Here is a 26,065-nt window from a genome sequence, read left to right on the forward strand (position 1 = left end):
GTATTCAGACCCCTGGGCAAGAAGAGCTCTTCTTTTTACTGTGCTCCGAGTTTAAAGGTTCTTAATGGGACTGTAACAAAGAACATTCAAGTCTTCTATGTACATGCAAATAACATCTCCACACTGTCTTTCTGGTGGAAAACATATCTTGTTTGAAAAGTAATAACCATAAAGCCAAAATCCTCATTGTTTTGTGACCAAGAATGACTTCTTCACAGGTTCTTCAACACTATTCTTCAGGAAATCATATATTTGGATGCCCAAACTAGAACAGGCAGGGGCTGAGACCAGACAACTAATGAAAAAAGTATTTATTTTGTTTCAAAAAATCATTTGGATCAGGTCTCTGAATGGATGTGTACTGTTCCTATAGCAACACATAGCAAAACAGAGAGGAAGCAAAGCAAAAGTAATTGAAATTCTGGCTTTGGCATCAAAGAAACTATCAAGATAAAAGCTATACCAAAAAATAGGGACAGAGAAAAATGGGGCAGAAAACTGGAAGAATAAGAAAACACCAACCTTTCCTTTTCTCTCAAACTTGTAGCCTTTTGGTTGGTAGAAGCACCAGGGCTAGGTGGCAATCAGAGTTTAGACATTTTCTGTATTTCCTACCACAACAAATAAATCAGGGCCTTTTGTTCTGCAGGTGTAAACCCTCCCTGGATGTCATCAAGAAGGAGCTGAAGGGAGCAGGAATATTTCCTAGCTTTCAGCTCAGTCTTTCAGTGCCTCAACACTGCAGTTGCTGTTTCCAAGTTGCCTGACATATCTCAGAGCACATCCTGAAGCCCAGGGACACACAGAATTTATGTCCCCACATGGGTGAATGCACAAGGTGCAGAAGCCAGCTAGCTCCAAATAACCCCTCTCACCTGTGCCCTGCATCTTGTGCCATCATTTACTGCAGCATAAGGCACAGCTTGTGACACCTTTGGCATTTCTATTGTTATTTTTATTAATGACTTGCACTACATCAATGTCTGTCGGTCCTGACTGACATAAAAGCAATAAAGTTAGCCTCAGCTCTAGACTGATCTCATAACTTGACAGCAACACAACCTCATGACTGATCTAGAATAAGTAATGTTCAGATGCCAGAGACGTGACCCAAACGCCTTCATTAGGAGCACAGTTGCTTAAGTTTCCCTCTCCTGTCAATGGAGATAAAGACAAAAAAATGCCTCCAGAGAAAAATCTCTCTGCACTGATTTGCAAGTCTAGAGCGAACTCAGTTCTATGCCTAAGTTAAGGAAAAAAACCTTTCACAGAAATCCAAGAATTATAGCAGGCAGAGTCACTAGAACTTTTTTATAAACACATCTCTTCGTTATGGTGCATGAAGGGAAGCTTTTTTCTTTCTGCTCAGGGCACATGTGTTCAATTGCCTCAAATTTCTTTTGAAGTGATTTAATTGCTTGTTTCTTTTCAAAATTCAACAAAGCATTTGGGAAAACAAAACTTCCACACCTAATCTTCATTTAAACAGACACCCTGCCTTGCTTCTACTGCACAGAAGGAATTATTCTATTCAAAAACATTTGTGCATTCAACTTGGCTAAAACCAAACCAAGTTGCCAGTACAAAATGTGCACTATTTAATTTGGTTAAACCATCTTGAAACTGCATTATGAGTCATGGAATGATATTGAGCTCCTGGAATTACATCTTAACATTACTGAACCAATAACCATAGAACAGAGGCAAGACCATGTTTACCTCTAAGACTACCTCCATTGAGGTATGGGGTCTGATATCAGTTGCCTTGGTAAAAACTTCTATGCCATCTTTCATGTCTGCTTCTGGGGAACTTAGTTTCTTCTAGGCAATTCTGTGCTGCCACTGGCTGCATTCAATTGCAGCAGGCTGAGGGTGTTGGTTTCTGAGCAGGGGAATGGCCACAGGGCAGACAACCTCTTTTCTATAGCTTCAAAAGTCTTGAGAGAACGAGGCCAGGCCACCACTTGCAGACAAAAGCTACTTTGCCAACTCCATCTAGGTTAGAAAGAAACACTGATCCCTGGTTTTGCCTTGGGAACTGAGGAAATCTAATATCTCTCCTTCAAGAAGAGACAGACAGGTGTCAGGAGAGGTGACCATAGTGCCAGAGCAATCAATGATGTGATGGCTGCCCAGTAAGGCTGGAAGATGGAGTACTGGGTAAGCTGGGGTGCTTCATCCTTTTTGTGTAGAGCTGCAAGAGCCTCCCAGATATTCTCAGCAAGAAAAAAAAAATATCAAATTTTAAGTCTTTCCTTGAGCCTTTTGTGCATTAAAAGGGCAAGGAAAGATGCCTGCAATCCCTTGAGCATTTCTAGAGCAGAGAGTCTCAGTGTTTTATACAGCAAATGCAAAACAAAAAGAAATCAATAAAGCAGAAACCCTCAATCCAGTGACACAGGGCTATATATAAATCATTCTGGCCTTGGACTTCCAGCTCCGGGAAACTGAAGATTTCTCAACTGCCCCGGACACCAGAGAACTGGTTCTGTTCCACCCGTGTTAAAGGAGCATTAAGCTTTTTGGCTTTGAATTCCTGATCCAGACCCTCACTCACATAGATCAGGGAAGCTCCATTGATTGTTGACTACACAGAGCTGATTTACACCCTTGAGCACAAGGCCTTTTTTTTTTTTTTTTTGCTATGACCAGAAGCTGCTTTGCCTGCTGTTTCCCTGCTGACAGCCAGTGACACCCAAGTGATCCTGATGCAGCTGGCGTGGTGGCTACCACCTCTGCCAGCCCTTCCCGCAACACCTTCCCCTCCTGTTCAGACCCCCAAGGGTAGCTTGCATCACTAGGAGCACTACGTAGGCTATAATTTAAAATCTATTAACTCTGAACATCAGTACACCACATAAACTTAACTGGCCCTTGCAATGCTGCAGTTAGTTCCTGTCCCTAGTTATTCCTATAAATCACCCCAGATAGGCTAGGGCCCGATCAATGGGAAAAAATTATACCATAACATTAGATTTCATCATACACGACTTGAACTATTACTTTTCTGTCTCGTGGTATGAAGAATCATGAAAATTAATAGTCTCTCTGTGCCCAAACGAAGTGTTTATGGGGCAGAGCATTACCTCTCCTGTACTTCTTGCTTAAAACCATCCATTAATTTCGTTGCACTTACACCCAGTCAATCGTTTTTTTTTTTAAGAATTGCTATTGTACCAAAAACACCGAAATCTAATGGTATTTTTTTTGTTGTTTTACAGTTTCCTTCTCCAGAAACCCTTCACATCAAAGTGTTATGCCCCACAAAGCTTCTCAGGACTCAGCTCTGGCCATTGCTCAGAAAACAGGCTGTTCTGCTGGCAGCACGGACCGAGCACCTCCAGGCTGCTCTCAGGAGCAACCAGATCTAAGTCTCAACAGATTTCTCCACAGGGATGCAGGAAATTTGCCACCCACCGTTGCCTCCAAGGACAGCGTCTGTCTAGGGTGATTGTTAATCCTAGCCTGGAGAAACCTTGCAAACTGAAAGACATAGCACCTCTAAGGCTATCACACTTCTTCAAAACACTAAAAGGCAAGGAAAATTAGGTATAGCCAGAAGATTACAGACTTCTCCCTAGTGCATGTGTGTCTTCAATTGCCGTTCTTTGGGTCTGCAGCCTGCCCAGACTTTCCAAGGGCAATAAACCATAAAGATCTAGCCAGATGATCTAGCAGCTCCATGCTGCAGAGCTGTCAGTTTAACATGACAATGTGGACCATCCAGAGAATAGGGGGTGCTGGGCTCATAAATGTGACTGAGCTCAAGTGGATCTTACTAAACATCTAATTCCCTCAGCTGTGGTGATAAAACAAGTTAAGGACTCAAGCTGTGATTTTATATTGCAAATATTTGCGTGTCGTAAAATGCCTTTGACAAAGTGTGCCAAGTAACCGGGTATTGGAAGCCTTGTAAAAGCAGCCAGATGTCGTGTGTTTTGTTCTGGGGTCTCCCTGCTCTAGTGCTGCTTGGCATACTTAAAGTTAACCAACCTGTGCAATTGCCTGGGCGAAGCGTTTTATGCAGCTGCAACGAGCAGGCGCTATTTCACCTCCGAGGATTTTTTTAGTATGTTGTTTAAAAACTGAATCCACGTGAGCGTGGCCAGGGTGTGGGGAGATAAGAGGAGGAAGGGCTGCAGACAGAAGGCAGCAAGCTGCCTGCATGTGGACAGAGCCCCACCGTGCACCCCAGGACCACCTCCTGCACCTCCCTGAGCACCAGCAAAGCCAAGGGGTGGATGCAGCCCCTTGATCCTCGCTGCAGGCTTCACAGCTGCCCCTGCTAGGGATGAAAGGTACCTCTCGTACCACCTGCTGCTCCTGCAGTAATGAACCAGGAGGCAGGGATGTCTGGGTGAGAGCACTGTGGCACTTCTGTGAGGCAGATTGCTCCCAGTAGGACGGGAGCTGGTGTGATTCCCTCGGTGTTTCATTAGACAGAAGTGTCATTTTCTGTTAATCTGCAGCCTTGAAAGTTATTGATGCACGTGAGCCAAGGAAGACGAATGTTCAGCTGGTTAAAACTACGCTCCTAGATCTGGGTCCAGCCTTACCATGGGCTGAGGTGCAGGTCACAGACCCCTGAAACTCCTTGACCTTGGCATTTTGTAAACAAAACCACACACTTACCTGCTTTCGGTTACAAAATCTCTGCCTTCATCTCCCTGGTTCCCAGCTGCCAAATGTTCCTTTACATCTTGAAAGTTCCGGAGATTAATGTGTTCACATAAATGGCGTAGTCTGTGCTGGGAGGTGGAGAGGAAAATGTCTTTATTAGTAGAGGGTATCTGGCCAGTTATGGGCAGAAGAAACTGTTCTAATTAAGTTAAGTCCAGGCTAGGGAGGAGCAGGTAAGGCAGACTCATTTTCCATTTCCTTAAAGTGGCCGAAATTGGAAGTTTCACATTTTAATGCATTCCATAAGAATATATATACACACACACACACACACACATATATATTTTTAATAAAGTGTGTAAGTCTAGACTCATTTTTTTTCAAATGATTTTGGTATTGAAAAAGTGAAATTCATTTTTAACACCCCCCCCCAGCTGCTGTGAAAACATCACAACAGGATGTTTTGACATTAAGGCACTTTACTTCAATTATGTACATGTGAAATATAAACGTTGTCAGAATTGACATATTCCTAAAACACATCAATTTCACAGACAGAAGCTTTTGTTACCATACGCAGTAAGAAAAAAATATATATATACCCCAGCCCCTTCACTCAGCTCCTGTCTGAGAGAGCATCCAAGGCCGCAGCAGCAGGTGCTGTGCCACCCAAACCGCTGCAGGAGGGAGCCCCCAGCCCACTCATCAGCATCAATGCACACATCAGCCCTGCCTGAAGCACCTCTACCAGCTGTCTTCAGCAACAGACCTCCAATGCAGGCTTCTTTGCCAGGGAAGTTGTGACAACCAGCTTGAGAGAGGCCAGGGAAGGCAAATTCCTGAACATCTCCGAAGAGCACGTGCGCCTGCTGGTGAGCTGGAGCAGCCCCGCGCCATTAAGCAGCCCCCTGCTGCTGCTCAAACCCAATCAATCTGCAGCTAATGACAACCCCAAAGCACAACACTGAAAAAATCAATTGAGAGATACGTGACAAAATGGAAAATGCTGTAGTGCACTCAGCGCATTGCCTTGGGGAGAGGACTGCCCCAGCTCTGGAATCCGGGTCCCGGGGAGCAGAGAGAAGCGTGTCTCTGCTCCTGTTTCCACCCTGCAGGATCTCACCTGGATGGCCGACTCCTAACCTAGTACAGGTGCACAGGCAATACCAGGATGAAGGGCACAGCTAGGAGAGCACCACGCACCATGCCCAGCCCAAGCCCTGCAGTGCTGCTACCCTGCACAAGTAGCTGCTCTGCCAGCAACCTTCTCTTGCTGCATGCTTGTTCTGGCCAGTGGTGCTACTGGCAAATTCCTCAAATAAGAAGCAATGCAGAGTCTGCCTTGCTGCACCTAAATGCCTGTTTTTTATTTCTTTTCTCCCAGATAGCTGCCCAGAGCAGCTCAATACCTGTCTACTACATGTGTGGACTGTATGTATGGGTACACAAGGAGCTGTTTCACATCATACAAGACAATCCTTTCAGCTGTTCACAAAACATTTGATTTCCAAACAGGAGAAAATGGAAAAGGAATGATAGTTCTATAAATATCAATGACAGCATTTCCTGAGATCGCTTGCAGAACAGAAATCGCATATGAGGAATATTAGTGTGAGCTCAGCACCTTTGAATGTAGCTGCTTAATTTGTGGATTGGGGCAGGCTCAATCTGGAACATGAGCAGCATGAGCTCATGTCTGCTTGCTAAACAGCGTGTGAATGTCCTTGGTATATTTAGATACTCAGCGTAGTTTGAGAACTTTGACCTGAAATAGCTCCTAATCCAACGCTGACTCCCAGTGCATTTTTATTGTGGCTTCTAGTTATTACTGCAAAAATGCAACAACGAAGCCAAATGCATGCTGGTGCCCAAAGCTGGACCAAGGCATGGTCTGTGCCTTGCAGCCCTCCTGCACAGAGCTCCCTGTGTGTCTGCTGGGGAGCTTGGTGCTGTAAATCCTGTGCTGCAAAGGGGCAGAGCTGACATTGGGACTTTGGGCTAAACCCTGATATGACTTTCTACTTCATCTCCTCGCTTTCCCCCACCCACTCCTTCCTACTCCTTATGTCACATTTGTTTTACATTTACTTGTTGCAAAACCTGAAATTTCTGTAAATGTAATAACAATTTTCCCTCTAGAATACTGAGTTTCTCTTGGCAAATGTCTCTGATCCTAGATTCAAAAAATGTATTTTCTTGACCTCTGAATGGGGAAAAGGGAGCAGCTGTAATGCAGATGAAATGTGTCCTACATGATCTGGGCTTCTCTTCCAAATCCTGGAAGCTAGAAACAAATTCTCTTCTCTTTATTTTTTTTCTTTCCTTTTTTTTTTTTTTTTTATTAGAAGGAGTTGAAATCTAGAATAATCACAAGGGACTCCAGGAATCAGGTGTCTACCAGGCCTGTCATGCCTAACACTTGCTGTCACCTGTCACTGCTCCCTTCAGACTTCCCAACGCTTGCTGTCACTCCAGCAGAGCAGAAAGCTATGGCAGGGGTCTTTCCGCCACCTTCTTGCTGTGAGTTTTGGCCGTACCCTGGTTACCCTGGGGGCTAGCAAGGAGGATGCAAAACCATCAATTATCTCATTTCAACAGGAGCTGAAAGCAACAGACGTAGTATGTATAGTGCAGAAGAACAGGATTATTGCCACACAGGGAATTCACTCTCATCTAAGCATTACTGCAGCTACAGCCCCTTCTAGAACGATGCCCTGACCAGGGGGCACAGCTCCTGGGCTGCAGCCCCTGAGAAATCCTGCTCAAACACCACATGAGGACTGCACTGGACATCTCTCATTCAAGCAATTCTAACGCTCCCATGCAGAGACACAAGGGCCCTGCCCAAGCGGAGAAGGCAGCAACCACGTAAAACTGAACAAGGCTCCCACCCGAATGGTTATAACCTTGCCTAAGACATGAGGATAGGAGACAGTGAACTGAAACTCCTCCATAACTTATACGAGATCTGTTAGCCTAAACTGCCAGCTACTTTCTAAAGTGATGGGCTAGTTTAAAGTTACTGCTTCAGAACCATGGCTTTCAAGCAGTATTAACTTGTTTTCCTTGTGCCCTTGTAAATAAAGCAGCTGAAGAGAAACTCCTGAGAACATTTTGCAATAGGCCATTGACTCCCGAGGACAGACAGGAGCTCTCAGGTTAGAACAGGAGCATTACCTCCTCCTCAAGCATAAATCCCCAAGAAACTGTGTGCCCAACAGCCTGAAAGACAAGGGCAAGGTGGGATTCAAGCATCAGGATGAACAAAGGGAGTAACTTGCTGCATCCTGGGCTGGATTCACTAGGAAGCCTTTTTGTGGCTGATAAAACTCAGCCCTTGAGCAGAATTACAGTGACAGGAGCCTGATGACTCACTCTTTAAAATACTAAGCTATGTAAATTCACTAAACATCCTGGGGTTTCATGACCCATAATAGTACTGTCATTCTTTGACAGCCTAACATACAGCAAGGATATTATATCCTAAGTTTGCTTCATTACACTGTATAATATAAAGAAGAACAAAAGACTTCAGTAGACAATATAAATATTTGGGATTGCTTTAGTGTGCTGCACATATTTTTAGTGTCTCACTCATTTATTTTTTCCTGCAACTGAGTAGACTCAGATTCCTGCCCCTTCAGTCCTGCTCAGGTTGCCAGCTGGAGAGAAGCACCATTGCTGCACAGGTCAGATGAACGTGTACCTGGTGGATCAGAGGGTGGGTGTTCACCAGGCACCAAGTGGCTTGCGTGGGCACCAAATCACAGGAGGGGCCTCTGGGGATCATCTGGTCCAAACCCTGCTCAGGCAAAGGCAGCTAGAGTAGCTTGGCCAGAATCATGCCCAGGCAGTTTCTAAGTAACTCCAAGGATGGATAAGGCACAATCATTTTTTACTGTTCAGTCAGAATTCACTGAATTTCTGCTCATGCCCCTTGCCTCTCATCCTGAAGCCAAGAAGAACATGAGCCCATCTTTGCACCCTGCATGAGATTTGCTTTCTTCCCTGTCCTCCCTCAGACTCTTTGAAAATGCACGCACTGTGCGCTGATGTTGGGGCATCCTGTGCTGGCCAGTCCTGTCACTCATCTGTGCACACAATAGGAATCACCACAATAATTAACCTGCAGTCCATTGCTGTAGACTTTCGTGGGGCTGCATGGCAGCTGAAAGCCTGGATGTGCTGGACTTTCCTTAATGCCTGTATTTGTTCTACCTTTGTGGTATTAACCCAGCCCGAGTGTTGAGTGCTGTATTTACTGTGACACTGGTATTCAACACGTGGATAAAAAACACAGCCATAATTTACACTCTCATTACCCCTTTGATGCATGCAACAGCCACAAAGCTGTTGAGACATATGAGTACATGCATACAGATACAGGTGGATGGAAGCCAGAGTTCCCCATTCCAAGGCAATTCTGAAAAGTTAAAATACCCGTTCCATCTGGAAATGAAAACTTGCTATTTGAGGAATTTCCTGTTGAACTTCAGCTTTTCACTCACAGAAATCAATGTGACATCTTGGCTTTGCTTTCTTTTGTTTTTACTTTAAAAAAAAAAAATTGCACTGATGAGGCACAGGTTTGGTTTCAGAGCTACTAAAAAAACCTTCTTGGCCACAGATAAACTCAGAGCACTGGTATTACTTGGGGCTTGAATTCCTGGAGTTTCCAGGCTCCTATCTCTGCCTGAGCTGTGGATTACTCACAGGAAACAAGATTATCTTTCTTTCCAGCCCTGCTTCATTTTTATCATTTAATCAAAGTGAAACAATCCCCTCAAAATAGTTAAACAGGGGAAGTTCTGATGGAACAAGCCTTGGTAAGAAGTGTCCTGATGGGCTGAACGCACCTCCCAGCAAAGCTGCTCAGAAGGGGAGTGAACCATAGCTTCAAGGAGAGGACCCTTGGTCAAAGTCAGCTGAATTCCCCAAGGACAACCCAGACAAGGAGTTAGAAGCCAAGGTGAGATGAGAGCCCCCAAATCCCTGCTCATTTCACTAATGGACTTGCTGTCTCCCTTTTGTACAGAGAAAACAGGCGGCTGTGCTGCTTTTTGTCAGGCACACAGCATTTGCCATGGAGACAGTAGGAAATTGAAAGCTTGTTAGACATTTCTCAGAATAGTTTAAAGTAATCATTGATTTACATATGGCTTTAAATGTTAATAGAAGTTGGACATTTTGGGGGTATTTTTCCTCTCGTGCCTTTCTTGTTGTTCCCCACCCTCATGGCTGCCTTTAACTGTACATCTCCCATCATTCAAAGCTGTTTTAAAACAGTTCTTTAAAGTTCAGCATAAACGGTTTAAAAATAAAACCCTGCTGTATGTGCATCTAAATCATAATCCCACTCCTTCAGATGCCTGAAGGATGCCTTTCCCTCCACATAGATACTGTTGCTGAAAGGTCTGGAAAGCTGTGATTTCTGCTCCAGCAGCCGCTGTACTTGCCATAGAGATCAGGAAAACATCCATGTAAAGGGCTAATTATCTTGCCACTGTTTGAGGAAACCTGCTCCTCAGATGGAAACACATCTGCCTCAAAATAAAAGATGGTTTTGTGGGAAAGTCACTGGGAGAGGACTCAGAGACCCGGGTTCAGTTGCTGGCCACAACATTTCTGCACAATTTGGAAGCAGTCACTTCATTTCTCCAGTGCTCTTTTTAATCAGTAAATTTAGGCTATGAATCCAACTTCTCTCAGCCCTTTCTTTGTCCCCTCTGCCTTACATAGAAGGCCATTTCTAAGGACAGAGATTTTAGGTTGGCTAATTTTAGAAAATGGATGGGCACCACATCTAGAGGGCAAAGAAGGAAACCCAGGGAAAATTGGCTGCTGTGACAAAGGGTGGGGTAGGGCCTTGGGACCGGAAAAATAAGAATTAAAAGAAGAGGGCAACTTGAGCAGAGATGAGCAGAACTCCAGGGCAGTGCAGAGGGAGCAGCACCAAGGTCTCCATGCAGCTCCATCAGACCTTGATGTGATCAAAGCTCTGTCCCAGCCACCTCCCAACAGCCCTGTGTTCAGCACTTACTTTCCCATGGGTGTTTGCTGACTCTCCTTCAACTCCTGGGAACAATTAACCTTTATGCAAATATAATTAGCTACAATTAGAAACAAGAAGCATTATAACAGAGGTGAAGCAGGGGCAGTGAAGGCAGAAGGCCGTTTCCCCCGGGGATTTGCTCCCTGTCGGGGGAAGGATCTGTTATCGAGGGATTGGTGGTGGTGGAAGGAAATAGCAAAGAAACCCTCAGAGCAATATAGAAAAAGACTTTTTTGAAGCTTTTGCTTGGTATCTTTGTGACTTACAGTGTGCCCGTGTAACAACCAGGCTAGTCCTTCAGATTTCAAAGGCAGGAGTGTGTTTGCTCATTTGCTCACTGCACTGCTCATTAATGACTTATGGTGGCAGAGAGAAGGAGCAAGCAGGTTTCCTGCAGCCAACCCGCTAACCTTGATTTTAATTAGCTTTGGCAAGATAACTAACAGAGCTGTGGAGTGCTGAGCAATCCGCAGCAGCGGTGCTGGATCAGGGGTAAAGCTGGGCTCAGCTGATGAGCCTTCAAGCGCATCTTTCACATGAGACTCCTCTCTTCCAGTGGGTAACACTGGGAACAGGCTGTTCAATAGCCTTCTGTGTCATTTGGGGAAGAACAGTATCGTATACCATGTCTCAGCATCTCTGGCTGAGCACTCCTCTCCTTATCTCTTCTGCCGTGGCCTTAATCAAGTATTTCCAGCACTTGCTGTTAGAATTTACATCACACTGCATTACACAAATCATACTGCCTGCTCTCACTTATAAATACTCAGTAAGGAATTAATATAGATGCTATAGACATGGCTTTACCATCCCCTTGTCTCTGTAGGTGCATTACCAGGAGTTTTTCCATACAGGTAGCAGGAGCCCTTTTACCTAGGAGGGAGAGGTGACTGTATATTGAGCACAACTTTGACATTCCAAAGCAATGTTTTGATCTGATTTGCACTAAGAAGAAAACATCTCTAAATGCTTTGCTCTCTCATCGGTAGTATACCCATCTACCGGGTTCTTAGTCTGCTAAGGGATGTGGCAGGTGAGCCAGGCCAACAACACAAAGCCATCCTCCCCATATGCCATGATTTTCTCAGATCACATTTCACCTATAAGAAGAGTCCTCTGGAGCATTCCCATTCCATGCTATGATGTATCGAACCACTTACTAGAAGATTAAAAAAAAACTTAAAATATCTTCAAACCACCTATTTACATTCCTTTACAAATTATATTTTAATACAAACTTGATTTCAGGGTATTTAGCCCAGATTTTCAAAGAAGCAGCAGAGAAGCTAACACAGAATATTAATGAGATCTGAGTCTTAAACACCGAGGAACCAATCCTGAGCTAGTAAAATCCTCTAAAGTTTCTTGTTTTGATGTAACATAACAAAAGCAAGACTTGTTTTTCATCAGAAGAGAGTAAAAAAATACCGACCCTAAGTAGGACCACTTGAATCTGATCTGAAGTTACTAAGAAGTGGATTGTTTTGGTGATAACAAAGTGATTCAGAGTGAACTTGCATGGAGGTCTGCAACAAAACTTGTTTTGGATGCCTTGCTGTTCTGAGATTAGAAATAAAATTTAGAATACAAGCAGAAACTGGAAAACAAAGGGCTTCAGCATAAAAGCTCATCTAATGTGATCTAAGCCTCAAGAACCCCAAAGGAAAGAAGAAGTATTACCCCTCACAAATCATCTGATACGTGGTGCTTAACCCATGCCCTGCTGCCTCCCCTGGGAGAGCTCCTCAGAGCCAAGCCAGAGCTGTGTAATTCAAGGATTTGTGTACTGGGAAGGGCTTGATCCAGAGAATACATCCAGCAGCAGGAGCTACAGCAGCTTTTGGAATTTTTCTGATATCTAACCAGAGACCTTGAGATAAATACAGTGAAGCATCCACATTGTTCCAGATGTAAAGGCAGGCAGAGGCTGGTTCTGAGCTGTTTCTATAGATGGCCCCATCAGCAGCCTGACATTCCCCTGGCAAGAGGAAAAGAGAGCAGAACAGTTTGGCTGCTTCTGGTCCCAGCTGCAACCAGAAATGTGTGCTGCCACAAACCTGCTCAGGCTCTGTAGGAAGCACCAACCCCCTGGCAATCCCTAGTGGAACAGGGCTGCTCCAATGTCCAGGGAGGATTTCTGTCTTCCCTCAAAAGGGCAACCATGAGCAGTGCAGTAATTCCACAAATCTTTCAGGACATCAGACACACAATTACTTTCTTCCAGAGGGGAAAACAAAACAAAAAAACCTGCATAAATCCTCTTGGATCAGCATCCTAATTTTCACAAATTATAGTCAGCTGGTTTCCAGTGCCTTCATCAAATGGGAGAACACTTGGCAGCCTACAGACCTGCTGCTGGGGTTTGTCTGGCAAAATGCTCTTGAGTTTCAAAATTGGTTTCTTTCTGCTTCCCTTGCCTTCCTGTCGATCGCTAGCTGCAGCAGCGCTCCTTCAGCCCCCAGCTAGAAGCAGCATTCGCACATGTGCAGGCAAGCTCTGCTCCAGGAGCCATGGCTTGGTCAGAGGAGCTCGCCTTCTGTGTGCTCTCCCGCCCTCACTCAAGCCTCTCAAAGACTAGTACTCCTCTTGAGCTCAGACACATCATCAATCCCCTTTCCGTTCATTGCTGAAAACTTTAATCCTTGAAGATGAGAGTCTTGCAGATTCATCTACAGAATTTTTCTTTATTTTATCTTCGGCTTTGCTGCATGAAAACTTAAGAGCAAAACTCTCTTAAGTGGGATGGTGCAAGCACCTACTGCACTGCTGGCACCTGCAAAATTACAAATATAGCTGCTCCAAAATGCTTGCAGAACAAGCTTCTTTCCATTTTGGCATAAAGTTCTCTTGTTTTTTTTTAAAAAAAGTGAAAGATACATTCCCCCCACACACACACTTTTTTTTTGTGAATATAAGTTCCAGGCTTTCATCAGCTCTAGACAACAGGAGATGCATGGCCCTCCTAATGTTCTTAAATGTCTTTGGCTGGTTGATAACAGACTTGCCCTCTGTTTATTACCTCCTCATTATGTGTGTTTGTACAGCACCTTGCACAACGAAGCCTTAATCCCCAGCTCATGCCCCCAGGTACCGATGCAATAATAAAAACAACAGGAAATGAATTTGCTGAGCTTATTTCAGAAAATAAGAGTTACTCAGTAAATACAAAGCTATAGACTCCAATCTGTTCTGAGATGATTTTCCTTGAAATTACACTTAATGTTCTCTGCAGCTGTTTTTTATTAAACACAGGAAGGTAAACCAAACCCCATTTATGTATGCAAATGCCAAAAAACAGTTTTTAAACAAATTACTAGAGAAGCCTTTTTGGCAATGTACAAAGTAACCAGTGGGCTATGCATCTGGTGCGTAGATTATTGGTTTGGTTAGAACAGAGCATGAGTAATGTTTTAATTTCCATATCATCATCCAGAGAAAGAAATATATTTAAAGTTGTATTTGACAATGCAGGTCCACTCATGTAACTGGCTTTCTGAATTTTAACCCTCTCTAGACATTTCATTCTTTTATTGCTTTGAACTTCTAAGTAACAAGATATTGCAAAGTAAATAAATTCAATTATGCTCCTCAATGAAATAAAAATAACTTGTACCTCTGATAAGTTTTTTCACATGTCTAGTGCTTCTTAAATCACATCTCAAAGCCCCTTATAAATCAAAAGCAAGATCTGGATTACACGCACCAATGGGGCTCTGTTATCCGGATATCTCTGCCGTTTAGTCAGGTGGAAACAACTCCGTGCCTATGAAAATTCTGCAGAGACTTAAACCCATTTGATATCATCTCAGCTTATTCAAACAAACTCAAGGTAAATTAGCATCAAACACAATTTCAAACAACGTCAAATGCTGTCAGGCAGATACTCTACAAACCTTGTCACCCATTGGAAAACTTCCTTGCTCTGCACCTCCCCAGCAGCACCCTGCTAGAGGCAGCAACCTCAGGGCTGCGGTGAGGCTGTTTATGTAGCCTTGCCTGTGCTGCTACAGGTAACTTCAGCTGATGTGGCTTCAGCTGATTAAACTGAGGTCACCTGAGCTCAACTGCTGATTTCTTCTGAAGCAGATAGGGGTGCTGGCACAGATGGCTTTGTCTGAAGACATGAGGGGCTTAGCCTCTGACACGGCTGGTGCTGGTCACATACAGAGGCAATGTGCTCATGGGGTCTCTCTGGAGGGGTCTGACTGTTGCCTTGCTTTGCAAAATATAAGCCAAGTTTAAGCTAATGTCAATGCTGTCCACAAGTTAAGCTCACTTGATATTTTCTGTTTAATTGAAAGAGTGTGGCTGCCACACAATGGCAAATTCCCACAGCATCCTGGGAGGTGGATTCAGGGGATGAAACTCTCTTTGGGACAGGGAGACAGTACACAAATGTATGGGAGAGCTTAAACGGGTGCCCAGGTTTGTGGTAGCTGCTTGCCAGAAGTGAGCTGCACCAAGAATTGTGACATTTTCTTAGCAGATGTAAACAGGGAGAGCACCTTGTCTGGGACACCTTCATCCATCAGGGAAAAAGCGCAGCCAGCACCCCCTCAGCCTCCCTCATCCCACCACACATTCCTCCTGGCCATGTTTCCGCTGACTTAGCTGAAAAAATCATTGCTGATCAATGCATCACCTTTGACTCTGTGGCAATTTTATCCAAAAGAAACAAAAAACTACCTGTTGATCCCCAAAGTGACAAAATTATCCAGGCCTTAACAGCAAGCATGGGATAATAAAAAAAAGATTACGTCAAAGTCCTTAAGGGATCGTGCTGAAGATTATTTTTCTGAACCAATTAGGCGTATGAATTAATTTCCTGAGTGGATAATGTTTTGTTAGGAAACAGTTTTTGTAGAGACTCTAGTGTTTGCATTGCTTGTGATTTTTTTGGTCAAATTTGTTGTGGATGCTGACATCACACCAGGGAGAAGATTTGCTTAGTCAGGCTGTTTTTCTGGAGTAGCTCTTCAGTGGTTTTGCTAGAAATAGACAAAATCTAGGTTATACAAAAAGAAGGATTCACTGCTAAAATTTAACACCTGACTCCTAACGCAGGAATGATCCGGTAGTTGTATTTCAGTTCTTAGGTGCTTTGTGAAGATACTGCAAAGATATGCAGAGCACCAGGAGCGATGCTAACACTCCTGCTTCTTGCACCCTCTCTGACGCTCACCCAAGGCTTGGGGAGCACGTTCACACTGGACACAACTTTCAGCTCCCTATCCTCTAGAAAACTTTGCCACAGGAACCGCAGGGTGGTGGCGACCTCACCGTGGAGGATGAAGGTGCAGTTATTTAAAGGTATTTGTGTGCTTGACAGAAATACTGTGTGGACTTGCACTTAGAGCAATAAAATCAGGAGGATCCTGCCCCAGACTGTGCACCTGGAATTTATAGGGCTGTCCTTCCCTCAGATTTCTATGATTCTGTCTCCTCTCTGGAAATACGCAGCTGAACAGCCCACTGCTGAACTCAGCACGCCCTTCCTCCCTCAGAGGAATCAATAAGTCAGGAGAACAAAAAGGACAAAACACAAAAATGTGACGTGAGCGTGTATCATGATCCGAAGGAACTGGAGTCCCTGTTAGCCTGTCTGTCAGCACCTTCCTCCAGAAGCCATCCAGAAAGAGAGAAATGCTTTATCTGGGGAATCTAGGCCAATCCTTCTGGCTTCTCATCAAGACTCTCTTTCGAGTGCGCTCCTTGGCTCCCTGTGCTGCTGGCTGCAAGCCAGAGATTTCTAGACCTAATCCACAGCTCGAAGCCTCATTTCCTCTGCTGCTAAACATAGAAACTGTCCACGGTTCTTCAAGGGACGGTAACGGGAGCTTCAAGTGCTCTCTCTGTCTTTTCATAAGAGTAAACTTCCCTGCGTCCTTCAGATCCATGGGATCCTATGTTCCAAGCCCATTTTTGATCCTAGCCTTGGGAGAAATTCAGTTTTTAAATGCCTGAGCTTCCACCTAGGTCAAAGCAGCAGGACGAGCAATCTGCAGACAGCGGGAGGTATATGAAAGCAAGCGGAGGTTCCTGTGAGCCACATAAGAAGTATCAGGAGCCAACAGCAGCAGCATACTAAAGAGCTGCCGTGCCTGATTCCTTAGACTATAAAGGTTTGTCTTAGCAGGCTGCACACTATCTCCTGTAAACGCCGGGAGTAGTGAGACTGTTAATCAGCCTAATTTGTTTGTTTGATTTTCTTCTTTTCCTCTACCTTACACCTCAAGGATACAATTAACCTTTGCTTATAGTCACAGGTAGGCCCTTTCCAAGAGGATCTGAACTATTACACGATTCCCCGAAAAGCTATTAGCTACTAAACTCTGTATTAAGAGCCTCGGGCAGAGCTCATGAAAGAATAGGAAAGATACCTCCTTGTTTAGAGGAGGCTGGGTCCCTAAGACCATATATAGGAGTAGCATGGGACAATTACGATTTAGTTTATGGCATGGTATTTAGCCAAAATGACCTTTTAGAGTCATTTCTATGAATGACTCGTCTCCTGCAGTGCCTTTCTGGGAAGCTCTGGCCCCAGTGGGGATGCGCTCCTCGCCAGGCTGATCGGTTACAGATGAACAAGCACTCCGTCAAACAGCTTGAGTCGAACTGTGAACTCCAATTGGAAAGTGACCAATAAAAAGAACAGAGAAAAATGCTCTTCTGAGTCTAGCGTAACTGTTGTTTTTCTGTAAATTGCACTAAATGAGGAACTGATAATAAGACTGCAGCCTTAATGAAATTACAAGTGATCTATACATGTGTCTCATGTGTCTCCAAGCATAACAGCCGAGCTCTTCTCCAAAGCAGGGTGAGAAGGTGACTTTGCATATTTGCAGATCACAAGTTTATTTTTATGAGATGGTTAGTAGGGGTCAGCAGCACGCTTGCAGACTATAATAACAACAGGAGTGATAGGAAGAGTTACTTTTGTTTTGAAGGAGAATGTCTGGATGAACATGCCCGTATTTCCACTGTTGTTTCCTGCATGCTAATCTCTGTATGCAAGCAGGGACAGATGTATGTTGCTCATCAGCTCAATAAAACTTTTCCATTCTGCTAACTTTCCATAAGCCCATTACATAGGCAGAGGCGTTATTTCTGCAATTGATTTGTGTCTGCAACAGCATAAAATAAAAGACACACTCTTAGTGAAAAGAGATGAGAGGACGAATCCAGCATTTGATGTACTGGCTAGAGTAGTTCTCTAGCTTTGTTGTCTTGACACAACCAGGAGTGTTTATGTGAGTAGGCTTGAAAGCAAAATCTTCCAAGTTCAGCAGCGCTCAGGAGCGGCCTGACCCACCTGCTGCAGGAGTGGGGTTCCCGAGATGTAGAGGAGTTGGGTTTTACTTAAAAGGTCACCAACTTCTCCATCCAAAATTTATTCCTGGACTCAGTCTGTTACTGTAAAATCCCCATGAGGCCTGTATTTACAACAAAATCAGTCTTACCTAGATGGAGTCTGATAATAATTTATTAATAGCTTATATTAATAGTTTTATGAAGGAAATGTTTTACAGAGACAGCAAAATGCTCAAAGACTTTCAGTAACACCAGCTGTTGGAGCTGTAAATGTTGTGAACAGAGTCCACCTGCTCATATTAAGGGTTCCTAGTCACCCACAAGATAGAGATGGTATGCGAATAAGATGAAATGAACTGTGATGTGCCCTCATAAATACATGGCTATAGGATGCTTTTTTTTTTCTTTTTTTAATGCAAACGTGTTTGCTGGCAGACACACTGGGACAGATGCCTGCTTGAACCTTTGCTCTTTGGACACAGGGAACCCTCTGTTTCTGCATTCATCAGTTATTTTTCAGTAGTGCTCCGCACTGCCTGAACTGCAAGAAAATTAAGCCTTGGCAATGTTGTTCAGTTTGCTGAATTGGCCTGGTTTCCTGAAAAACTGAACCAGATCACAGGAGCAGAAGTAATACCCGTAATAAAAAACCATCCCCATTCTGCAGCGAGATCTAGGAACCAAATTCCCTGGCCAAAGCTTTCTTTTTTTTTTCTGCTTTTAATTTTGATCCCTAAGAGTGCTGAAGCCTGCAAACGAGGAACAAGGGGACCAGGGGCTGGTGCACAGGCAGGCTGGGCACTGGGTGGCTGCTTCTCCTGGCAGCTCCTCGCCTTGGCTGCGAGCAGCGGAGCTGGAGCAGCCGTGGTGCATATGCATGCTACTTTTAAATGCTCCACAAAAAATATGGCCCTTGTTTATTGTTGTAGTTATAATGGCTTGTCATTTAGATGGGCCTGTTTAAAATTTATACCCACTTAATATCATTTTATTATGCAGTTAATCACAAGGAAGAATAAAAAGGGAGAGGGCCTGAACGCCTCTATTTCATTTGCTTAATAGAGCACTTCAAGTGGGAGGAGCAAAAGAGAGTTTGCTATTAATTTATTTTAGTAGTATAGGCTATATTTAAGGATTTCCGATGGTGCTACCAAATAATGCTACTCTGAAAGGCCTTAAAGTTTCCATTACTAAACATGAAAGGAACCAGGACTCTTCAAGATAAAATTAATCCCTCTGGGAAGGAAATATAGCTCATCTCAAGTGTTGTAGGACTTTTCTTCCTAGGAAAGTGGCCCTCCTGCTCATTCAGGTCATCCTTGGGACCAGTGGTTTCCTCTCCCTGTGCTCTGCTCCTGCTCTTTGACACCACTTCCACACCCCATGTTAATGCTTTTGTTTTTACATTTACTGCCCATTCATTTGTTGCCACTTAACCCAGGTCAACATCAAGTGGCTGTAACATAAACTGAGAACAATTAATGTTTGCAGCACAGCCCTATTACTGCCCTAGAGCCTCAGCACCACTGGTCCTCACTCACTCAGCCTCATACAAACTGACACGAAGAGCAAGGGCTCCAGACCTTTTTTTTTCTCCTGGCTTGTAAACTTGACTGCAACCCACCAAAACATCCTCCCTTCCTCCCGAGGGGTTTTTCTTCTTTCCCTTGTCTCTATGCTCTGGGGAATTTCTGTGTTGGCTCTGTACATTGCTCCCTTTAGGACAGGAAGGGTACATGGCTGTGGGCCATTTGTGAAGAAATATCACTGCTCTCCTTAGAGGCACCATTTACTAGGGAACTGTAATAAAGGCGCTGATCCCAGCATGGCAGGGCACCTGGGCTGTCTGGCTGAATGCCTCCCAAGCTGTGGTCCCCAGATGCTACACCAAGCGCTCAAATTCAGATCACTTCTACTGCATTGTCCAGTAACATTTTGGCACCAAGAATCTGAGGTGGTCTGTGTGACCTGGTAAAGGTTGGTAGTAGCTTTTGGTCCCCAAAGCTTAGGAGACTACTTCAGGTTATGCCTTAGTACAACAACTGGATGAGAACTTTGGCAACAATTTGGAGACATCTTTGAGAGATTTTTAGTGTTGATGGATGATATACAAAGAGAGATAAAGTGGTGCAATATCGGATGTCTCTTCTGAGCTTTAGGGTAAAGCAAGAGGGGGAAAACTCTTTGATGTCTGGGATCTTTGTCCCTTCTAAGCAGCTTTACTTTCATCTTTGTATTTTATCTCTTTTCTTTAATGAGATTGTCCAAAGTCTTTGAAACTTACACAGCTCTTTTGCTGCTCTCCCTGGGATTTGGGAAGGTTTTACAGCAACAGATTAAAAATATCTTTTGATGAAATACAGTTTGTCTAGTGAGACCCCTGACCCCTGGCACATGATCTGTGCCTGAAAGGAAAGGGGAGCACAGGACTCACCAGCCAGACCTGCCCCGGATGCACATCCTGGCACCTTTACAGCTTCTCCCAGAGCCAGACGTGCCCATTCCCTTGGCTCCTGGGCCCAGTGCTCAGGGATTTTGCACACAGAAATGAGAACTGGAGTTGCAGGCGCAGAATCTGTGACACTTCTTTCGCTAAGCATCGTTTCTGCATCAGCCACTATCCAGTCTTAACTTGGAAGTGGGAAGACCAGGATATACCTGCTGGGAACAACTAAATTTTTGGTGGATTTGTTCACAGGGAGCACCAAACTGAAACCTACCCACAGGACAAAAATCTGTGCACCTGGCCTGCTGGCATCTGCCAGGAAAAGCACAATTTCTTGCCAGGTACAAACACCAATTCCCAACATAAAATGATGCACTTGCAATTTACTCCTAACTCTTGAATAAAAGTTTTCTTGTTGGAAAGTAATCAAAATTTCTTGATTGCCTGGTCACGTGCAAATTTTCCCTCCTTGCTCTTCCATTTTCTCTTACCCATTGTTATGTCCTGTTGTAAAGCCGACTGTTTGTTTCCTAGGCACCCTCAGCCAAGTCAGAAAGAGTTTGTCTAGAATCCACACAGAAAAAAAAAATGAAATCAAACATAAGCCAGCAAAAATTTGGAATACCTGGCTGCTTTGGTTTAATGCTGATTTGAAGCTGAATAGTACTGGTGAAATGCTTCACCGATTTCCAAGAAATTCCTCCTGAATTCTCGCTTTTATTACCCACCATCTGAATCACAGTTGGAAAGAGTGTGGGAGGTGCTGGTAGGAAGCCTCTTGGTGTTGCAGCCAGCTTCTGCAGTGTGGGAAGAATGCATTTGTTAGCAAACTTCTTCCTGTAGATGTCCAACAGCCCTCCTCTGCCTGAGCTCACCCTCTCAGCTCAGGCCAAGGGTCTTTTGGGGCCATACCGATCACACTGTGGGATGAGCAGGCTGGGTTATATCACAGGCTTCGCTTGTCCACTGATCCACCTGCCACTATGACAGCTCTAGAAGAAGCCACTCAAACATTTAAAAGGTGGTTTGAACACTGTGAGGAACTTGGGTGGAGATGGGAACGCAGATTCCCATGGGTCACTCAAGCTGGGAGGAAAATTATTCACAAACGTGAAAGATTTTATTTCACTGAATCTGCCTACTTGCTGTTGTCAGAAAAATTCACAGAGGTACAAACAGAAACACTGTTCCTGGAGACACCTAAATGCATCATGCTCAAAATGAAGGGTGCTTTAGAGGGGACACGTATTTGCCTTGCTTTTACTCATAGATAATGTCTGCCAGTAATTCTGTTTCGTGCTATGAAGCTTGTAGCTCTGATTATTCCCTGTAGACTAGGTCTTTATAACCACTTGGAGATTCAGTCTTCAAAACACTAAAACAAACTGAGGCCGTTATGCTTCATTCCTCAGCTTTTCCTCTGGAAAGCTGAAATGACAGCTTTTCTCCCACTTTGTTACTGCGCAGGCCCCTGCCATCACCCCAAGGTCTCCTAGGGCTTCTCCTGATACCTTTACTGCATCTATATGCAATATTTTATGCCATATGATTCTGATCTGGCATGGTATTCCTGCAATTATACATAGCTGTTGGTTGTCCTTTTAAATAATGGCTGTGATCTTCATTTAATTTCTTTCCCCTTGTCTTCTAAATAAAGTAAAAATCATGAGACCATAACATCTGCTTTTGCCTGCTTCACTCCAACAAGACAATGATGAAATTCAAACATTAAAGGCAGGAGGAATTATTTTGACCTCATCTTCTCCTTAGGGGGAATTGAAGGAATTGAGGGAACTTCATCCCTCACCTCATGCTGCTGGTCACTGCATCCTTTCCTAGTGGGGCAGGCAGTTTCTTCAAAAGTTTTCTCAGGGATTAGCATCAGTTATGTGCATAAAAGCAGTGAGTGAATAAGCTGTGACAGAAACAGAGTCATGTCCTGTTATGCTGTCCTTTACCTACACTGCAAATATTTGGCATAAGAGCCAGGCTATTTTTAATTATATTCAGAGCATCCAGCAGCATGGAAATAAACTCCAAGAATGAGAAAGCATCAGCTTGACTTTCCTGGGTAGCGGGAAATAAGTCATGACTCAGTTTTACTCTTACACCTGTAATAAACTTGGCAATATTTTTTATAATCTTCTTTATTTCAGCGAGGAACTCTGTGCAAGTGTCAATAAAAATAAATATATATATATAAATCATAGAACTAATGTCTTTGAGCAGATGTGCATGGTAGGAAAGAAGGAAGAATCTGGGACAGAAAGTAAAAAGGCAACAAACACTTAATGCACTTGGCTTTCTAATACCATTTTTGGATTCCTAGCACATGGTTTTGCCTGTCTCATTTTAATTTGGTTTTGTGCCTAAATTTTTAATGCTGCTATGGCCTCCCAAGCACCACACTGAATTCCACTCACAACAGCCCCATGCTAAAGTGACATGTAACCCAGTTCTGAGTTCAGATAGATGTACCCCAAGATCTCAATTTCATTGAAGCAGTAAATGGTGATTTTTGAAAATATATTTCCATGCCTTATTTAGTGCCAACAATGCAAGAAAATCACCCCTAGAGTGTTCTTTTAGATCTGCAGATCTAACTATAGGTCTATAGATGTATGGTTTGTAACTCCAGATTTTCAGTCTCCATTTAAAAATACAGTCACATCCTCCATCCTGTTCTAGTTACAAGATTAATGGTCCTCCCTTTGAGAACTTCTAGGATTTGTTTTCTTACTTTTTAATAATGCTGCTAGTGTGGGACTGGTCAAATGTCTTCACTCCTTGCTGACCCAAAACTTCCACCTATGAGGAAAATGTTATTGGTATCTACAACTGGGAGGGGGAGCAAGGAAACCCACTGGAGTATTGCCTGTGCACCCAGAATGCCCTAAAATACAATCTTAACACCAAAACCGTCAGGTAGAAAGGTGGAAGACTCTCCGTGAACTGCCAGTGTTTCCATAATATATTTATTTATTTATTTATTTATTTATTTATTTTGCAGGGAACTGGACTTGATGGTATAAAAGGCCCCCTGTGGCTCTCTGTTGTGTGCCAAGGAAGTATGTGACATGGAGGAAGGATCTATAAATTAGATTCCCTGAATTTCCCACAACGTGCTGCTAGTCCCTATTTATTGTACCAGTACAAGTCCTGGATATCTCTTCGGAATGCAAACCAGTTTGGAAGGAAAATACTGTAATAATTTGCACTTCATTCGTTCTCATCCTCCTCTGCTTTTTGTATCAGACACCTTTTTAATTAGAATTCTGTGATAATGAAATTTTGCTTGGGGAAAATTGATTTTGCTATTAAAAAGTTACTCTAAAGTAACTAGGATTTGAAACAGTAATAGGTGTGAAAGACCAAAGCAGAAAATAAAATGTATTTGAACATAATCATATTATGGTTTTCCATTAGACCTTAAATTATGTGTTGAATACAGCAGCTTTGAAAGAAGTACTTCCCAATCCTCACCCTGAAAAGGACCGGTGTCTCGGAGCATGGTGTTTAATGAACTACCTTAACGGTGAGGAACTTCTGTACTCATAAACTGACACCTAAAATCTAGGACACGACATCTTCCCAGTATTAATTCAAAATGAATGCTAATAAAACTCTAGAGGACACAAATCACGTCTGGGAAGAGCCACATGTGCCTGAGGGCAAACAGGACTAGTGTTGCTGTTCCTGAAACCCACAAGGTCCAAGGGCGAGGTGGAAGGCCAGGCTATGCACAGCACCTGGGGTGCACAGGCTCACAGGGAGGGAAGTGAGAATTAGGCAGACTCACAAAGGGCCATGCAGGAGCCAGAAATTGATTTGGTTTGGTTTGGTTTCAGAAATTCCCCTCCCTTGCTTTGGAGGTTGTTTCCTGTTCAGCTCATGGGAGCAACCACTGCATTGTCTCTGATGTAGCTGGAGGAGTGTAAGCACTGTGAGACCGACATTGCCTGTTCCTTTTTTTTTTTTTTCTTTTTAAAAAAGAAAGATTCATGGACTGACTATTTGCTTGCCTCACCCCATTAACTCCCTAACTGCCCAGCAAACCAGGAAGAGAATAACATCACTTACTCTTGCTGATGTTAACAGGAAAAATGTATTGTTGGCAAATAATAAATACTTCACATTTACGAGTTTGTTTTTGCACATAGATTAATGGGTCGTGGGTGGAAATTATGCATTTATAATGCACCTTTCACCAAGGACATCAAAATGTTTTAAGGGAATGGATCTTTAGTGACCCCACTGTGGTGTGCTAAGGAGGCAAGGGATGTCCCTTTCTTGCTAAATGCTTTATATGGATTTTTTTGTTTTTGTCTTTTTTTTTCCCGACTGTTCAGATTCCATTCCACAAGCTGAAGAAATATAAGAAGAAGAAATCCTTGCAGTTTGGTGGACGGATGAGTCCTTAGCTCTTCTGCTCCCACCCTGCAATGGAAGGCGCAGCTCAGCCAGCATCTTAATCCAGAACAGCAGTAGGCTTCCAAAGCACGTGCCCTGATTGTCCCAGAGTGCATAACCTGGGCTCCTTTCAGAAGAAACTGAACAGGAAAATGGGCTCAGTGCACTCTCACAATGTGTTAACCTTTCTCAGGCTGGCAACAATCAGCTAAGAGAGGGTTGCAGGGTTCTTACACACCAGGTGTCCATAATCAGGCAGTTTCCTGCTACCCACTGCCTCCCTCTGAAGGACAGTCAACTGAATCCTCCGCCGCACACCCTAAATACAACCACCATGAAAAGAAAACCCTCTGTAACTCTGGTCGCAATAAATACAGTCACATATTTCAGCTCCCCCCATGTCAGCCTGGTCATTTTGATTTAGTCTTTCTGAGGTTTATTCGTCTATCCCACACACAAGCCCATACATTGGTTCTGGAAATCGATGCTTTAAACTGGAAAGATGTCATTTATCTAGACAGCATTGCAGCATATTCCTTGTAAAGATTCCAATAGATTTGTAAGCTCCAGAGTTTATTGGTATAGATGGCCACATAACTGAAGTATTATCTTAGCAGAAACTGCTTCAGGTACATAGATGGATTTCTGCGCAATGAAATTGTATGATCAATCATAGGATTCAGCTGCAGAAAGCAAAGCCGTGTTGATGTATCTCTGCCATTAGAAAGACATTTTAAACAGTTGCTTTCTATCTTGACTGTCACGAATCTGGAAATCATGATGCAAGCACTTTCCTAGTCCAGCCAGATGAGGGCTGATAAGGTCTTACTCTGATGAGGACACCATTTTCTGAGATGGGGTAGGGCTCCCTGTGCAAATGTGCACGACACAAAAAAAAAAAAAAAAAAAAAAAAAAAAAAAAAAAAAAAAGTATATTTTCAGCTAGAAAGAGTTATTCAGGCAGCTGTCACTTGTGGGTAAGAGACTTAGGCCCAGAAATTGGTCCAAAGGAAATAAAGTGCTCATGTTTGAGTTCGTTCTTCGTGTTTCAGCTACCCTGGTAGATGCTGGTGCTTGGCTCTCATTTCCAGCATTGCGCACAGTAAGATGGCAGAGGTCATAATAAACCCCTGTGACTCGTGGAATTACAGCACGTCCTTATCTGCTTGCACAGGTTGGGCTTGGTCCTGCTACTCTTACCCTTGTTATCTTTCCACCTCTTGTAA

General features: G+C 43.6%; 2 long non-coding RNA genes across 2 annotated transcripts in view; one reads left to right on the forward strand and one right to left on the reverse strand.

Annotated features, from left to right (window-relative positions):
• Window positions 1-14,798, reverse strand: part of LOC110354654 (uncharacterized) — a 63,191-nt gene extending 48,393 nt beyond the window's left edge. The window contains exons 1-2 of the long non-coding RNA XR_002406845.3: window positions 14,566-14,798; window positions 4,633-4,748 (exon numbers count right to left, since the gene is read on the reverse strand). This is a non-coding gene — a long non-coding RNA (uncharacterized lncRNA). The remainder of the gene's footprint in view (window positions 1-4,632; window positions 4,749-14,565) is intronic.
• LOC119713716 (uncharacterized) lies at window positions 9,229-25,682 on the forward strand. The gene is made up of 3 exons (XR_005260943.2): window positions 9,229-9,589; window positions 23,440-23,964; window positions 24,779-25,682. It is a non-coding gene; the product is annotated as an uncharacterized lncRNA (long non-coding RNA).
• The last annotated feature ends 383 nt before the right edge of the window (window positions 25,683-26,065 follow it).

This window comes from Anas platyrhynchos, chromosome 25, assembly GCF_047663525.1.
Source record: "Anas platyrhynchos isolate ZD024472 breed Pekin duck chromosome 25, IASCAAS_PekinDuck_T2T, whole genome shotgun sequence".
Classification (NCBI taxonomy): domain Eukaryota; kingdom Metazoa; phylum Chordata; class Aves; order Anseriformes; family Anatidae; genus Anas; species Anas platyrhynchos.